Here is a 13,829-nt window from a genome sequence, read left to right on the forward strand (position 1 = left end):
GCACAGCTTCTATGCCCTTTTCAGCACCCTGCACAATACAGTGCTGAGCTAGCAATTGCTGAGAGCCTGCCTAAAGGTTTGTCTTACACACTGATTGAAGAATATGTACTTGTTGGTGTTGCAGTGCGATTGCTTTGGTTACGTGAGGAGGTAACCTGCTTAGTGGATGAGGGAAAGGCTATGGATGTAGGCTACCTGGACTTTACTGAAGCCTTTGGTACTGTCTCCCACAGCATTCTGCTGGAGAAGGTGGCAACCCATGGCTTGTCCAGCTGCCCTCTCTGCTGGCTAAAACTACTGGCTCAATGTTCAGGCTCAGACAGTGGTGGTAAATGGTGGCTGGTGGCTGGTCACAAGAGATGTTTCCCAGAGCTCAGTCAATTTTTAAGATTTTTATTGGTGATCTGGATGAGAGGATTGAGTATACCCTCAGTAAGTTTGCAGGCAACGCCAAGTGGGGCAGGAGTTTTGATCTGCTTGAGGGTAGGAAGGCTCTGCAGAGGGATCTGGACAGGCTGGATTGGTGGGCAAGGCAGTGGTATGAGGTTCAGCGTGCCATACCAGGTCCTGCACTTGGGTCACAACAGCTCCATTGAGTGCTACAGGTTGGTGCAGAGCGGCTGGAAAGGCGCCCAATGGAAAAGGGCCTGGATATGCTGGTCAACAGCAGCTGAATATGAGCCAGTGTGTGTCTGGGAGGCCAAAAAGGCTCCTGGCATCCTGGCCTGTACCAACAAAAGTGTGGCCAGCAAGACCAGGGCAGGGATTGTCCCCCTCTACTCAGCACTGGTGAGGCCACACCTCAAATCCTGTGCTCAGTTCTGGGGCCCTCACTGCAGGACAGACATTGAGATGCTGGAGGGTGTCCACAGAAGGGCGACAGAGCTGGGGAAGGGTCTGGAGCACAAGCCCTGTGAGGAGTGGCTGGGGGAGCTGGGGTTGTTCAGTCTGGAGAAAAGGAGGATCAGGGGAGTGCAAGGGAGGCTGAAAGGAGGATGTAGCTAAGTAGGGGTCATTCTATTCTCCCAGGTAACAATTGGGCAAGAGGAAAAGGCCTTAAGCTGCACTAAGGAAGGTTTAGGTAAGGTATTAGGAAAAAATTCTTCACAGGAAGGGTGGTCAGACATTGGAGAGGAGTGCCCAGGGGAGTAGCTGAATCATCATGCCTGGACGTGTTCAAAAGATGGGTAGACATGGATCAGTGTCTGGCACAGTCAGGCTAACAGCTGTGACCCCAAGTGTCTTTTCCAACCGAAATGATTCTATGATTCTACTGCTTGTAGTTATGTGATGCCATATTTGAAATTTATATATTGTAGAACATAAAAAGCAAACTTCAATGATCAGGCAAAATAAAATGTGCATTTAGGAGTATATTAATGAGCAGTTGGGTATGTGTTTTATTGATTAAAACCCCATATTAGATAATAGTAAGCTCTACACAAGTTAACTGCAATGGACTGCTTTTTCAAGTTAAGTCTTCGCTGGCATAGCAAGTGGGAATTGGGATCATGCTCTTCATGTCTTCTTTGCTGGGCATCCTGCCATTCAGTGCTAGGTACAGTTTTGACCATTCCTTCTCTAAGTGTAATTTGTATTTGAATCAATTTTGTACTGTCACTATTTGTTATAGTGACACCACTGATACTCTGAATTTTATTTTCTCTAAATAGATCAAGTATGTAAATTGTCACTGCAGATTCCTGTTGTGGTTATGTGGTCATGTGTGTTGTCTTATTCTTCACATTTTTACAGTCCCAAAAGACCTTTTCTCCTCATATATGAGCAAGAAACTTGAAGTCCTCCTTCAGTGAACTGGAAATTCCATTTTTTTACGTTCCTTCTTCATTCTCCAGTAGTGACTGGAAAACCATATCAACCAGTTGCAAGGTACAATTTACAACTGTTTTATTGTTATTTCCTCCTAGCAGTAAAGCTGGTCTGTTTTATTTGTCTTCAGTGAAGTAGGAGGAAGTTGCAAGTGCAACCTATTTTCACTGCTGTCTAGATGCGCTTGTGTTTTGTATTTTGAAATATGAAATTTTTAAGTAAGGATAAACTCACAATAGTTTCTTCAGCGTGTCACAGCTATGATCTGCATCATAATAAAAAAACTAAGTTACTTGGAAAATTTTTGTGATGCTGTGCATTTGCATAGTCATAGGATGCTTCTGTCTAGTAAAGCAGGTGCTGGATGATGGCCATTTTATTAACTGTGCTCATTTTTATTGCTAGCTGTTTTAGCTCAAGATTCATGTATTTTGTGATTGTGTGCCACCTGGCCCACCTCCTGCTTAGTACCCTCTGTTTTTCATGTGATGCTTTTTACTGCAGTATTTTAAATTCTATAGATAGTGATGTACCTTTTAAAATGTCTCTTTAAGATCAGAGAACAGACCCTGGAGCTGAGACACAGAAGCTGAAAGATTCATTCAGTGCTATATAAGAAATGTGTGACTGCAGATCAAGACCCAGTGTTGGTAAGATGATTTTTATTCTCTTCTAAAGGAGACCATTTCACTGGAAATCATAAAACTCATCCTATGAAAAAAACCAAAACTATCAAGCTTCTGGAATCATGTTCCACTTGGCACCTTTTATCTTTGTGCAAACTTAGAATTTGGCAGTATTTTGGCAAGGGAAAATATAAATTAAAAAGTCTGTCTTGATGTCCTTTTGTGGAGCTTTTAGCTTATGACCACAATTATATTATGCATTATGAACACAAATACTAAGATCCTTTGATTGCACAGATACTTAAAATCAGTATCCTTCCACAGTAGAAATCTTGGTGCAATTTGCAGTGGTTGACAGTTATTAAGCCTTGTTAACAGCTTCAGAAACCCGGTTAACTGTGCCACTTGAGCTGAAGGAAACTGCTGCCATTTAAGATTACAGCTTGGTGAGCAGTGCAGTTTAATGAGATGTTGCCCTCAGCAGCAAACAAAGCTGACTAAAAATGCTACAACTGTTATGGCAGTTTGTGACTTTTTTGGCTGTGGTTGCACAGCTGTTGGTAAAGCTTTGTGATTATATCGGATCACTGAATGGATCTGAGTTTAAAATAGCTTTGCAAGAACAAAAGAAACCAGCGTGAAGGGCAGCTGTCTTTCAACTGGCTCTTTAGCTGGGGCAATTTGCAGGTTCTACCTGCATTGGTGGGGTTGTGCAGTGGCGGGTGAGGGGATGTAAATGGCAGGGGACAGGCCTAAGAGAAGTGGAATTGATAAACTGAGACCTGATAGTTTCTCTTGCTCTTGAGAAGATGATTGAGTGTGTGAAATTGCTGTTGGTGTTCATTTGATCTAGTCAAGAGAGAGGAACTTGTTGCTTGGTTTTAACGTCTTGGTGTTGCCTTGTCCCCGGCCTGAATCTCACTTTCTGTGCCCACTGGAGTTTTTCCTCTTGTTGCTGCTACTTTGTAGCAATATTAGCTACTTTTACTACTCTGTAGCAAAGCCCATGGTCAGATTAGTGCGTGCCAAGGGAGTGAATGGACTGGATTCTCCTTGCCCTGTGTGCAGAGATTCCCATTCTTTGCTATCTGGGAAAGTAATTTGCTTTCTTTTTCCTGGTGAGCTTGTTTTCACAAGAAGTTCTTGGCCTGAGTACCACTGTGAATCAGCTAAATGGCAGAGGATACATCCCTGCCAGTTAGATGGTGGCTTAACTATTGGGGAGCTACAGGCCAATCATGTGCCTAGCAAAATCAGGGCATAGATCCTCCTGGAAATGTGCTCTGGTGCATAGAAAATAAAAACATGTTTGGTGCCCTTCTCTAAGGGCAAACTGTGCCTGAAAAATTTGATGGCTTTCTATAGCAGGGTTATGGAGTTGGTAGTTAGGAGCAGCTGACACCACCTACCTGGACTTACACAAAATGTTGCCACTGTTCCTTGTCTCTAAACTGAAGAGACATGGGTTTGGCAGGTGGACCACTTGGTAGATAGGGAATTGGCTGGATGATCACACTCAAAGAGTTGGGGTCAATGGCTCAATGTCCAAGTGGAGGGCAGTGGTGAGTGGTATCCTCAGGGGCTGCTATTGGGAGCAGAGCTATTTAACAGCTCTGCTGGTGACAAGGACCATGGGATGGAGTGTACCCTCAGCAGCTGTGCTGAAAACACCAAACTGTGTGGTGTCAATGCGCTGGAGGGCAGGGATGGCATCCAGTAGAATTGTGACAGGCTTGAGAGTCTTATGTGGCTCTCATGTAGGTCCTGCATGGAGGTTGTGGCAATTCTAAGCGCAAATACAGGTTGGAAGGAGAATGGATTAAGAGTAGCCATGGGTAGAAGACTTGGGGTTGCTGGTTGATAAGAGGTTGGACATGACTGGGCAATGTGCATGTGCAGCCTGGAGACCCAGCCACATCCTGGGCTGCATCCAAAGCAGCGTGGGCAGCAGGGCAGTGGAGGGGGTTCTGCCCCTCTGCTCTGCTCTGGTGAGACCCCACCTGCAGGGCTGCATCCAGCTCTGGGGTCCCAGCACAGGAAGGACATGGAACTGATGGAGAGAGTCCACAGGAGGACCATGAAGATGATGTGGAACAACTCTCCTGTGAAGACAGGCTGATCAAGCTGAGGATGTTCAGCCTGAAAAAGAGAAGGTTCTGGGGAGACCTTAGACCAGTCTTCCAATACCTAAAGAGGGGGTAAGAGAGTTGGTGAGGGACTCTTGACGAGGTTGTTTAATGATACGACAGTGGGGAATGGCTTCAAACTGAAAGAGGGTAGGTTTAGATTAGATATTACAAACAAATTCTGTACTTTGAGGGTGATGAGACTCGGGAACAGGTTGTTCAGAGAAATAGTGGAAACTTTGTCCCTGAAAGTGTTCAAGGCCCGGTTGGATGGGGCATTGAGCAACCTGGTCTGGTGGAAGGTGTACCTGGTCTGCCTGGGGGTAGTGGGGCTATAACTAGGTGATATTTAAGAATGCTTTCAATCCAAACCATTCTACAATTCTGTGATTAATTGTTGGAGGGGTGTGCCCATCACTCTCCCGGTCTCAGTGTAAGCTATTCAGCTATTCGCAACAGCAGCAGCTGGGGGAGCAGGGACATACCAGCAGCAGCAACCTGATGGTAGTCCCAGGTCTGTACTGAGGCTGGCAGCCTGTGCTGGCCTCTGGTCTGTGTCAGCAGCTCTTGCCGACTGGCATGTGTAGAAAAGTTTCCCAGTGCTGGCATGGCATTGACATTTAGTTATGGAAAATCTTGTGAAGTCTCCTGCCATTAGCCACTGGACCATGAGAGCCAGTAAATGTTTGCTCTTGGATTCATTACAAACTGTTATTTCTTCCCCAAATCTTTTTTTTTTTTTTTTTTCAGTTCATGAAGAGGCATAACTGAATGAGATAGCGCATCTCAAACTGTGGTTTGCTCATTACTAATGGCAGTAATAGGGCCACAGGCTGTATGTCAAATGGCCTTTTGTTGGTTTTCTGAAGATTTCTGCTGATCTCTGAGTGATTTGGAGGGAAGTTTGTAATCTGCTGACTTACAAAATTTGGGAAATATGGGCTTTTTGTTTGTCTTTTTTATTACCCAAGTGAACGCAGTTGCTGGTAAAACATTTTAAACACTTGTGAGCCAGAAAATTTGGAAGAAGCCAGGTTGTTGATTGGGTAGTGTAAAAATCCATGGCAGCTACCAGTTCTGTCTATCTCCAATTAGAAGATAATTGAAAATATTTATTTTGGGTCAAAAGAATGGTCTTCATGGCTATGTACTGTCTCTAACCCAAGCTGTAAAGCTGCATTATTAAAAAGGAGTTCAGAAATTTGTGGGGCTCCTATTAGAGCTATACTGAAAATCTTCAAAGGATGATTGAGCTAAATGGTAAGATTCTGGGATATCCTGGTTACTGCTAAGATAACTTTCTGGTGTCTGCAGATGCTCTCCCTTTTTATACCTAATTTAAGTCTTGGTCTTAATGTGTTGTAAGAGCTTTTTGACAGGAGTAATGCAGTGGCCATCGAGGCCATGGCCATGTTGAGTCTGGCAGGAAGCACTACACAGAATCAAAGCTATCTCAGATAAGAACACTGAACTTCATTTTTATTAGTGCTGTCTGAGTTAAGTTATTTTGATCACTGTATTACTTAGTTACTTCGGTGTCAAATTTGACATTCAAAACTCTGTCAAAGGGTGAGTCAGCTGTGTTGTAATCCTTTGTCTTTGGTGTCTCTCTTCCTCTAGGGTTTTACAAATTTGAGAAGACTTGTTACTGATTTGTCTGAATAGACAAATGTTTCTGTATGCATAATTCTGACAAAACATTGCTAAGAAAATACATAGTCCTATTCACCCTTTTCTCTCCAGTATGTTGACTGACCATATTGGGAGAGATTTATCTGAGGATGGAGGGGTGAAAATTGCCTTCTAAGAGAAGTTGCCATGCAGTGTAGTCTTTTGGACTATGAGTCAAGGTGAAGATCACTATACTTTTATTGTCTTCAGTGTGCAGTGTATTATCAGCAGATCCACACCTGAGGGTGCTGATTGGGATCTCTGTATTTTTTTGTAATATGTTTAATGTGAGATTCTTCACTGAGCAGAGGGGATGGTCTGGTGTGGAGATTGCCTCTTACTCAGCTGACCCAGCTCCTGGTCACCAGGCTGCAGAGAGATTCAGTGGTGTTTCTATGGTTAAGTTGCCTGCAGAGAAGAAGGCTCATGTGTCTTATCTTGCATGAAGGAGCGCACCCTATGACAAAAGTGCGTTCACAGCTTCTGCCAAAACTCGTGTCTTTGCTTGAGTTTGAGTGATGTGGAAGCCAGTGTGGTAACTATATAAGGTATGTGGCAGTCATACATATCTGCGTGAAGGCTGGCACACAGAGAAGCCTTTGAGGGACTGGTACTTTAGCTCTTTACATCTCACTCAACTTTGAGGAAAAGAAACTTTCACATTCCAAGTGGTAATGGAAGCTCCTGAGAGGGAAGAGATTTCCACCAAGTTTAGTCACTTTGTTCAACATGAAAACAAAGGAAATATTGTGAAGAGCTTTCTGGCTAGAAAACAGTAAATCTTCTCATGGGAGTCCACAGTTTCTGGTTTTGTTTTTAGTACAAACATGATGATGTAACAAAGTCATCTTGTTAAATAATGATACTTGTATGTTTAATGTTATCAGTTTTTGTTTACACTACAAACTTTTTTCCAGCTATTCACAGATTGCTGTAGTAGGACTCTTAAATACAGCAATGGAAGGAGCATTACTGTGTATTTCTCAAGGGCAATAGAAATCTGGATTGGAAACTTACTTTGCTTAGAGGCTTTGCTGGTCTTTCCACTAGAAACAGTTCTGAAGTACTCAGAATGTGGACGAGGAAGGGTCACAGTCTTTCTGATCACATTTTCTGTGATTGTTGGACTTCTGCTGAAATTCGTGGTACTGCTTGCATATAAGCAGATGTGGTCCTTCTGAGACTACTTTAATCTTCAGGCCTGTCAGTGTGATGATTCTTAGTGCATGCAGAAGGCAGAGGTGGCATTCTTAAAGATGTGTCTGTTTTCTAGGTAGAAGAACATGCAAAATGTTACTATATGCGGTGCAAATAATGGAATCTAAGTATAAGATATTACAAGTACCTAAAATTGAAGCACAAATACCTGTGTAATTTTAAGAGATCTTCTAATATTCTGATATTACTAGACAAAACAATGCAAAATTTTAGTGTTGATAGTGAGAAGGAGGAGTTTAAGACCTCTTCAATAAAACAATCCATCCAATCAGAAGACAGTAGTAATTGACCATCGGAATACAAAATTGCTTTTGTGTCACTTATGTAGGAACACCTGCTAAAATGTTCACTGTTGAACAATTTTTTTTTTAAAAAAAGATAGGTATATTTTCAGAGCCAGATCTAAGGAATGATTAATTTATAACCATAAATATTAAGGTTAAGATGGCTCACATACTGCTTTTCATTTGAAATATATTTCTTATTCAAAGTCTCATGCTTAAGTTTCTGAAGAAAAAAAATTCCAACAGTAGGAGGAGTGTCCTACTTGTTAGCCTGCAAAGTTTTAATTAAGTCTTGGAGTATTGTAAACTGTCATCTCTGCACAGTCCCAAGCTCCCTGTCAGGAGTTATGTAGAACATGGGCAACTAATTTTGATCTGTCCATGGAGAAATATTTTAATTGTCTGCATATGAAAGAGCAGATTCAGCATACTGTGGTGTTCTCATGCAAAATAGCCAAGAAACATATGAGTGTCTAGCAGAACTATGTGTTTTGTATGGCTGCCCCAGGCCTATATTTAGTTTTTGCAAGGTTGCTTCTCTTTCTCTAGGTTTCTGTCCTGCCAGAGAACATACTGGGTTTTGTTGTGTGTTGTGTCTATTTAGGTGTGACTTTTGTTGTGTTTTTCATACACTTGTGTTGGAGTCTGAAGCATTACTACTAACAGGCAGACCCCATCTAGGACTGTCTGTGTTATTTGACTGCCTGTCTATAGCAGAGTAGCAAAACTGGAAGCTTTGAGCAGCAGATGAATACTTTGAGTCATCTACAGCACATACAGACTGCAATGAGGGCAGTGTTTCCTTCATTTTTTCCTTCTTACCTCAACAAACCAGATTGTTATTATTGTTATAATTATGTGAGCACAGGCCTTCCTGTTGTGCTGTTATTAACAAAAGTGAGCACACAAAGCTTCGGGTTAAAAGAGGAAACGTATTTGAAACTACTTGTCAGAGTTACTGGTTTCCAGCTTGAGATCATTGCATTCTGCTAACAGCTGAACTGATCAATTCACTTCCTCTTTTCAGTTGCAACCCAGTAAGTCACTAAATTATTGCTTTGCTGATTAGTATTCTGACTTTTCTTTACAGGCTTGTTTTTAAAGGGGAATCTGTGACATGCGCTTGTCTGACTCCTAATTTTAATAGATACTCTGCTTGCTATGGGAGTCTGATAGTGTTGTAAGACAAATGTACAGTGCAGCACCAAGAAAGGAGATTGCTATCTCTGTGTTTCAGCAATGTACATTAGCAGTATTTTCCTACTGTATTAATAATTAAAAGTGTTGTTTAAAATAGAAAAAGGAGCCATTATATGCTGGATCTCTGGGAGCTCCACCATCTAGATTTAGCTGTATTTCTTTGGGATCTGAAGTCTGTCATACTGAAGCCCAAACAGAATGTGTGTTGTGTGTTACTGAGTTTGTAAGTCTTTTCCTATTTTTGGTTTGAACTTACCCAGCTTCTGTTTTTTATGCTTTATGTCACAGAAGTGACAGAAGCTCTACATGATGGAGGATTGACATATCAAACTGATCATCTGAGAGCAGTATCCTCTTTACCATAGTTTCTCTAGAGGAAATGTTGTATAAGGATTCTTATGGTAATTGAGTTCTGAGGAACTCTTCTTTGAACTTGCGCAAGAAAGATTGCTGTAGTTTAGGTGCACTTGTGATCAAAACATAACTTTGGTGCAGCCCCAAAGCAGTTGTTCATCATAGGAAAATCCTACCTCATATTTTTTGGCGCTTGAATTTATTTACCTGTGATGTAAAAATCATAATTTTTTAACAGCTGTGTGAGTATATGTGGAGGTCAATTATTAACTAGTAAGCAGCCATGAACATATGCACAATTACTAAGTGCAGTTACCTTCATCACTCGTCTTGACTCCTTATACTTAGTGCACATACACTGCAAACTATCTGTAATTCAAAATTGCCCTTTGCATCTTACCACTGGTGCCAAAAGATTTTTGCTTGTTATACATTTTCCATATATTCATAGCTCTGTAGACTACTATTACAAAGTCATATAGGTCCTTAGCTACCTGCAATCTAGGTAGTACTGTCCTACCCTTTCACTTAGATTTTGGAACAATAAGCTAATTTTCCTGGGATCGTTAATCTTGCCTCTGTAGTGAACCAAGGAGATTATTATTATTTTCTCCATGTATTGTAGACATAATACATGTGTGGTTTGCAGCTGGGGAGGTGGAGGGGGCTTAAGTAGGGGCAGAACCAAAAGTGTGGTTAATTAATTAACTTAATTAACTATTCCTCTAATTGGATGATTTCTGTTAAGTATGCTAATTTTTTCAAACTTATAAAATTGTCAGGGTCCTGTATTATGTGTGCATTTCACCATATTTACACCATGAAGGACCTTCATTTAAGGTAAATGCATTTTATCATCTTAATATTGTTTGGCTTGTGATTTTAGGCATCACCGCTTGGAGCACAGCTCCAATGGTGATATTCCACGGCTCCATTTCACTTGGTATGAAGTGATAGTCTGTGTCAACAGAAGTTTGAAACCTGATGAAGACCCTTTTGTGTGATCCTACTCTTGGTGTTCCCTTTGTTCGTTTGCTGTTCAGGCTTATTCTCTTCCTGTCTCTGTCCCTCTGAGAAGTGTAGGAGCTGAAGTGGTGAGATCTGAATCTAGGTGTTCCTTGGACAAACAAGGGGAGCCCTGCTAGGTGTAGGTGTGTACCCTGATACAAAGTTGCAATGGATCTTCTAGCTGGTCTTGGCTTTTCCATACTTGCCTGCATTTCTGTTGTGCGGGCAAGGACCTCCTCTGGCCCTCACTATCATTTTACCCAATGGCAGTGTTGACAGTGCCCTAAATCAGCCTTGTGCACAGTGGTGTGGGCAGGTGTGCCCCAGGCACAGCTGGCAGAAGGCGGGCATCATTGCCGTGTTGGTGCAGGTGACTGATGGTGAGGAGCTTGGTGTCTGGGGAGCATTTAACATGGTGTACCATAGAGAACTGATGCACATCCATAGTCTATGCCTGGTTTGGGTCTATCTTAAACTTAAAAAAGAATTGTGGAAGTCACCTGTGATTGAAGGACTGTCTGATCTCTTTGGTTGTGATGTGATGCTGTAAAAACCAGTGTGGCTTCGTATGTTTCATTCTTCTCACATCAGGTTGTACTTGAGTAATTAGAAGTTCTCTTTGAACAAAAAAATTACTCAGAAACAAACATATTTTCTACTAAATTATGACAGTGTGAATTGTGGGACAAACCCCCTCATCTGTACTAATTGGGATATGTAGCTAATTTGCTTCACTTAATTTTTAAAAATAATAGCATATATTGCCAAATCATAATCCAGTTTAGATTTTACATTTGCCTTTTAAAAGGAAGACGTTCATGTTTTGTTTGGTTTTGTTGGTTTTTCTCCCTCACCCTGATAGAGGCTACCAAAAAATGGAGGGATTTATTACAGAAATATAAGCCATAGTAATTAAGATAAGACGTCTTTTAAACTTTTTCCAAGCATGGCATTATTGCAGCTCTTACTGGAGCTGAATTTTACCTGTTTATGACTGCATCCCTATGCCAGGCTGATTCTGTGGTCAGAAGGATCTTGGAAGTCACAGAGATATAGCAGTGTCAAGCTACTTATATTTTTTTCCAAAATTCAGGGGGATTTTCTTGTGGTTGTTTGAGGTTCAAGGAAGAGCTTAAATCTAAAATAATCACATTCAGTTAATTTTCATCTGAAATTATCTGGTCTATTCAAATGTTGTTCACACATGTGTTATTGAACTTTGAGTTGAATTTATGTAGTTAACAAATACGATCTGAAATTTCCTCGGCCTTGATGTTCAGTATATTTCTGACTTAATATGGTGTAACAGGATAACACCATACTATGGCCAGTATGAAAGCACACAAGTACATAGTTTGTTTAGCATGGTTAATCTGGAGGTTAAAATGCTGGTGGCAATTTTAGATGAAGTTAGATGTATAATATCAGACTGTGTTAGGAAGTAAATTACAAGTTATTTGCTTGGCTTTGAATTGTTGGTTTTTTGAGGGGGTTTTGGGTTTTTTTGGCTGTGAGTTTTTTGTTTTATTTTGTTTAGGGGATTTTTGTTTTTTTATTTGATTGGTTTGTTTGTTTGGGGCTTTTTTGGTGGGTTGTTTTTTGGGGTTATTTTTTGATTGGTTGGTTTTCTTTTTTTTTTGTCACAGCATTACATTAATAGAAGAATGTAGTTTACCTGCAAATAAATGGTGGTACAGACGAAAAATGTTGTTCATAAATGTTAAGTTAAAAAACAAAAGATGTTTTATGATATTTTTGTTGGCTGCTATTGAACAAATCTTTGATTCTTTCATAGATCTTCAAAGCAGAAAGTGTTTAGCTTCAAACTTGAGGTGTAATTACAGGGATGTAAGCTTCTTTCAGGGATTTAACTTCTTTGTTAAAAAGTAAACATTTTCCTCAGTGTTCTCAACACTCTAATATTGTGCTAAAGCATCACAAATGACATGAAATCTGCTAGAAATATGTATTTTTATGAAGTACTTTGGCAGAGTAAGCAAGTAAGTTTAGTAAAAACTATTCTTAATTTTTGCATTTGCAATAATCTCTAGGGATCCTAGTGACAAGTGTCTGGCTGGGATTTAGTAATTGCTTGGATTTAAACTTTGTTTTAGTAGCAGCCATATTAAATGCTTGGATGTTTGCTTGCAGTGGTCTTAATATTGTTTATCCTTTTATGCAGAGTGCATTTGACATGGTGGAGATTATGGCAACTAAAAGCAGCAAAAGTTTGGCTGAAAAGGTTGGAAGCAAAAAGAGTTTGACTTAGGTGTTTTGGCTAATTAAAATGAACAGCAGATGTTGATAAAGGAAGATGGATGTCCAGAGTCTTCCTGTGGGACCTCAGAAATTGACTCTGTGAATTTGTTACTTTTGCCATCAGCTGTTAGTGATATTTAGAATGGGTTTTGCAAACTCTGAGAAATACTGTGCAGTATGAATTAACAAAGTGAAAATGTTAGTATGGCTTTAATATACTAAAGGCTGGGATTTGCAGGAAACTTGTGCCCTGAAACTTGGAAGGATGAGGAATAAAATCTTCAGTGGTTTTCTTAAAGCTTTTATGAGGTTTGCTGGGCACAGTGTCTTCACCATTAAAATTGAATGTAAATTTTCAAACACAATTTTTACAGAGCACAAAATTAATCTTTGCATTTTGAAGAATTGAAGCTAGCTGTTACATGGAAATAAGTAGTTCAGCAAGATGCAGCTGGTTCTTGTAGCCTCAGTTCTGGTTGTGTAGATTTGTCGTATAAGGCACTGGAGGTAAAAGCATTTCACGAAGTGCAATACGTAAGACCTGGGCTATATAAGTTTTTGCTTTTTATTAAAAGCTTGCACTTAGTTTGTCAGTCCTCTGCAATGAGCTATCCCTTAAAACCTGGGACATGAGGAGAAAATCAGGGCTAACCCCATAAGACCTACAGAGTTGCTGCAGCTGCTTCTGGCAGAAGTGAGGATTCCAAAGGTCCAGCCTTTTCTGTGAGAAACTCTTAAGGACTAAATAAGCAAGTTGTAGGAACTGTACCTTTAAGAACAAACTGAAGAACAGAAACACAGTATAGTGGGTACAGGGAGGGGTAAGATCCCATGATTGAGGCCCATTTCCACCTGTGTGTTTCCTGTGGTTTGTCTCTGTGTTGCAGGAGAGCATGTTGCCTGTCTCTGCAGGGTAAGCAAATGCTGGCTGTGAACCTGCTTGTGCTCTTGGGTTTCTCAGAGACTCCAGTACCGCCCAGAATCAGATTTCACTTATAAAATACCTGTTATCTACTGGGCCTTGACCATGTATTTCCTGCCATATATTCTATTAGGTAACTTTTTATTTGTACCTATGAAATATTGGAAAATATTCTGTTCTGTCACACACATTCTCTTGTCACACAACACTGTGTGCATATAAGTGAGAATCAGACCTGGTATTCAGGGAATAATTGGCAAAGCCAGCAGCGATGTTGGGAAGTTACAAGGTCATTTGTGATACTCCATCTGTTCATTTACTTTATTTTCAA

At 40.6% G+C, this 13,829-nt stretch overlaps 1 protein-coding gene across 1 annotated transcript in view; it reads left to right on the forward strand.

Moving 5' to 3' along the window:
* Nucleotides 1-1,756: 1,756 nt before the first annotated feature.
* The window catches only part of PIP5K1B (phosphatidylinositol-4-phosphate 5-kinase type 1 beta), a 95,376-nt gene continuing 83,303 nt past the window's right edge, over nucleotides 1,757-13,829 (forward strand). Inside the window, exons 1-2 of the mRNA XM_005420853.2 lie at nucleotides 1,757-1,890; nucleotides 2,385-2,480. The gene's annotated coding sequence lies outside the window, so the exon portion shown is untranslated. The remainder of the gene's footprint in view (nucleotides 1,891-2,384; nucleotides 2,481-13,829) is intronic.

The sequence above is a fragment of the Geospiza fortis genome, unplaced genomic scaffold (assembly GCF_000277835.1).
Source record: "Geospiza fortis unplaced genomic scaffold, GeoFor_1.0 scaffold12, whole genome shotgun sequence".
NCBI classification, from domain to species: Eukaryota; Metazoa; Chordata; class Aves; order Passeriformes; family Thraupidae; genus Geospiza; species Geospiza fortis.